We start from the raw sequence: 4,565 nt of genomic DNA, 5'->3' as shown, positions 1-4,565 counted from the left end.
GCAATCCAAAAGTCTACAAGCAATAAATGCTGGAGAGTTTGTGGAGAAAAGGGAACACTCTTACACTGTTGGTGGGAATGCAAACTAGTATAGCCACTATGGAGAACAGTGTGGAGAGTCTTTAAAAAACTGGAAATAGAACTACCTTATGATCCAGAAATCTCACTGCTGGGCATACACACCAAGGAAACCAGAATTGAAAGAGACACGTGTACCCCAATGTTCATCGCAGAACTGTATTATAATAGCCAGGACATGGAAGCAACCTAGATGTCCATCAGCAGATGAATGGATAAGAAAGTTGTGGTACATATACACAATGGAGTATTACTCAGCCATTAAAAAGAATACATTTGAACTAGTTCTAATGAGGTGGATGAAACTGGAGCCTAACATACAGAGTGAAGTAAGCCAGAAAAAAAAAAAAAAAAAAAAAACACCAATACAGTAAACTAACACATATATATAGAATTTAGAAAGATGATAACAATAACACTGTATGAGAGACAGCAAAAGAGACACAGATGTATAGAACAGTCTTCTGGACTCTGTGAGAGAGGGTGAGAGCGGGATGATTTGGGAGAATGGCGTTGAAACATGTATAATATCATATATGAAATGAATTGCCAGTCCAGGTTTGATGCAGGATACAGGATGCTTGGGGCTGGTGCACTGGGATGACCCAGAGGGATGGTACAGGGAGGGAGGAGGGAGGGTCATTTCGGATGGGGAACATATGTCCACCCGTGGCAGATTCATGTTGATGTATAGCAAAACCAATACAATATTGTAAAGTAATTAGCCTCCAATTAAAATGAAAAACTTTATATTTTAAAAAATAAAATAAAATCACTCAAAAAAAATATTTTTTGTCCACTCCTGGACAAAATTCTAATTCAAACAGATACATACCCTCCTACAGTCACAGCAGCACTATTCACAATAGCCAAGACACAGACAAAACTTAAATGAACTTTGACAGATGAATGGATAAAGATGATGTGGTACATACACACAGTGGAATACAACTCAGTCATAAAAGTGAATGAAATAATGCCAATTGAAGCAACCTGGATGGACCTAGAGATTATCATATAGAGTGAAATAGTCAGAGAGACAATTACCATATAACACTTACATGTGGAATCTAAAATATGACACAAATGAACTTAGCTATGAAGCAGACTTGCAGAAACAGAGAATAGACTTGTGGTTATGAGGGGTTGGGGTAGGGGAGGGGTATATTGGGAGTTTTGGATTGCAAAGTACTATATATAGATGCAAAGTACTATATATATAATGGATAAACGATGATGTCCTACTATATAGCACAGGGAACTCTATTGAATATTCTGTGATAAAACATAATGGAAAATAATATGAGCTCTACCGGCAGCTTCCAACGGGCAGGATGTCTCACAGGAAGTTCTCTGCTCCCAGGCACAAGTCCCTGGGCTTCCTGCCTCAGAAGCACAGTAGCCAGCACCACAGGACGGTGAGGAGCTTCCCCAAGGATGGCTCTTCCAAGCCCCTGCACCTCACCGCCTTCCTCGGCTACAAGGCAGGCATGACCCACACTGAGAGGGAGGTCGATAGGCCAGGGTCCAAGGTGAACAAGAAGGAAGTTGTGGAGGCTGTGACCATGGTGAAGACTCCACCACGTTGACTGCGGCATTGTAGGCTATGTGGAAACACCCCGAGGCCTCTGGACCCTTAAGACCATCTTTGCTGAGCATATCAGCAATGAGTGCAAAAGGAGCTTCTATAAGAATTGGCATAAATCTAAGAAAGCCTTCACCAAATACTGTAAGAAGTGGCAGGATGTAGATGGCAAGAAGCAACTTGAAAGGGACTTCAGTAGCAAGAAGAAATACTTCCAGGTCATCCATGTCATTGCCGTCACCCAGATGCTCCTGCTTCCTCTGTGCCAGAAGAAGGCCCACCTCATGGAGATTCAGGTGAATGGAGGCACTGTGGCTGAAAAACTGGACTGGGCCTGTGAGAGGCTAGAGCAGCAGGTCCATGTGAACCAACTGTTTAGCCAGGATGAAATGACTGAGGTCACTGGGGTGACCAAAGGCAAAGACTACAAAGGGGTCACCAGCCATTGGCACACTAAGAAGTTGCCCCATAAGATCCACCAAGTGTTGTGCAAGGTTGCCTGTATTGGGGCATAGCATACTGCCCGGGTGGCCTTCTCTGTGGCTTGGGCTGGGCAGAAAGGATACTATCACTGCACTGAGATCAACAAGATCTACAAGATTGGCCAGGGCTACCTCATTAAGGACGGAAAAAAAAAAAAAAATTCCTCTACTGATTGTGATCTGTCTGACAAGAGCATCAACCCTCTAGGAGGCTTCATCCACCACAGTGAAGTGCCAATGACGTGTCATGCTCAAAGGCTGTGTGGTGGGAACCAAGAAGCAAGTGCTCACTCTGAGAAAGTCCTGGAGATCAAACTCAAGTTTATTGACAACATCTCCAAATTTGGCTATGGCTGCTTCCATACGGTGAGGAAAAGAAAGCCTTCATGGGACCACTTGAGAAGGACTGAATTTCAAAGGAAGAAGGGGCCTAATAAAACAGATTGTACAGCTGGTAGAATCTAAATAATAATTTTCCAGGGGGGGAAGAAAGAAAATAATATGAAAAAGTACATATGTCAGTCAGTTCAGTCACTCAGTCATGTCCAACTCTTTGCAACCTCATGAAACGCAGCACGCCAGGCCTCCCTGTCCATCACCAACTCCTGGAGTTTACCCAGACTTATGTCCATTAAGTCAGTGGTGCCATCCAACCATCTCATCCTCTGTCATCCCCTTCTCCTTCTGCCCTCAATCTTTCCCAGCATCAGGATCTTTTCAAATGAGTAAACTCTTCACATCAGGTGGCCAAACTATTGGAGTTTCAGCTTCAGCATCAGTCCTTCCAATGAACACCCAGGACTCCTTTAGGATGGACTGGTTGAATCTCCTTGCAGTCCAAGGAACTCTCAAGAGTCTTCTCCAACACCACATTTCAAAAGCATCAAATCTTTGGCACGCGTGTGTGTGTGTGTGTGTGTGTGTGTGTGTGTGTGTGTGTGTATGTATAACTGAATCACTTGGTTAGATAACAGAAATCGCTCAGTCATGTCCACCTGTGTGACTCCACGGACTGTACCCCATCAGGCTCCTCTGTCCCTGGGATTTTCCAGGCAAGAATACTGGAGTGGGTAGCATTCCCTTCTCCAGAAAACATTCCCAAAACAGGGATCAAACCTAACTCTTCTGCATTGCAGGCAGATTCTTTACCATCTGAGACACCAGGGAAGCCCATAGCAAAAATTAACACATTGTAAATCAACTATACTTCAAAAAAAAAGAAACTTTAAAAGATTGCACAGCATGTTCAAATATCAGTTCTTAACATAGTCAGTTAATATAAAATATGACTAAGGTTACTCCTCCTTTAGAATTAAATCTTGCAACTCAATATTTTGCTTCACAGAAAATTTTGAAAAACAAAAAATTTTAAATTCTATTTTATATCTATAATATTTAATCAAAGCTTTAATGTTGTTACGGTGTATGTGAAACTGGATGGCCATAACAACAACAGTAGCTATTTATTTGTCAGTCAACATTTTAATAGAGCCTTTCTATTATTATTTGCCAGGCAGTTGCATAAAATAATTTTTATGTAAAACTCTTGAATCAGTGCTATTATTGTTTCATTTTAAATTTTAGGCAACTAAACCACAGGAAGATTGAGGAATAAATTATTGAAGTCTTATAGTGACTGAAGACACAACTGAGATTTGAATGTAGGCTGGCTGGCTGCAGAGTCCATACATTTATTCAGTTCAGTTCAGTTCAGTCACTCAGTCGTGTCCGACTCTTTGCGACCCCATGAATAGCAGCACGCAAAGCCTCCCTGTCCATCATCCACTCCCGGGGATCACTCAGACTCACATCCATCGAGGCAGTGATGCCATCCAGCCATCTAATCCTCTGTCGTCCCCTTCTCCTCCTGCCCCAAATCCCTCCCAGCAGCAGAGTCTTTTCCAATGAGTCAACTCTTCACATGAGGTGGCCAAAGTACTGAAGTTTCAGCTTTAGCATCATTCCTTCCAAAGAAATCCCAGGGGCTGATCTCCTTCAGAATGGATTGGTTGGATCTCCTTGCACTTCAAGGGACTCTCAAGAGTCTTCTCCAACACCACAGTTCAAAAGCATCAATTCTTCGGCACTCAGCCTTCTTCACAGTCCAAATCTCACATCCATACATGAACACTGGAAAAACCATAGCCTTGACTAGACAGAACTTAGTTGGCAAAGTAATGTCTCTGCTTTTGAATAGGCTATCTAGGTTGGTCATAACTTTTCTTCCAAGGAGTAGGCGTCTTTTAATTTCATGGCTGCAATCACCATCTGCAGTGATTTTGGAGCCTCCAAAAATAAAGTCTGACACTGTTTCCCCATCTATTTCCCATTACAATTCTACAAACAGTCCCTCTCAAGGGATTCTACTGATTTTGGGGGGATCTGGTCCTTAACATAAACAGTGGTTGTATCACCAACATC

At 42.5% G+C, this 4,565-nt stretch overlaps 1 pseudogene; it reads left to right on the top strand.

The window, feature by feature from the left end:
- The first annotated feature begins 1,411 nt into the window (after nucleotides 1-1,411).
- On the top strand, nucleotides 1,412-2,578 carry LOC128052650 (60S ribosomal protein L3-like; annotated as a pseudogene).
- Nucleotides 2,579-4,565: the final 1,987 nt, after the last annotated feature.

This window comes from Budorcas taxicolor, chromosome 8 (genome assembly GCF_023091745.1).
Source record: "Budorcas taxicolor isolate Tak-1 chromosome 8, Takin1.1, whole genome shotgun sequence".
In the NCBI taxonomy this organism is placed as follows: Eukaryota; Metazoa; Chordata; class Mammalia; order Artiodactyla; family Bovidae; genus Budorcas; species Budorcas taxicolor.
Note: the sequence above shows the minus strand (reverse complement) of the source record. Positions and strands in the feature narration are given on the sequence as shown.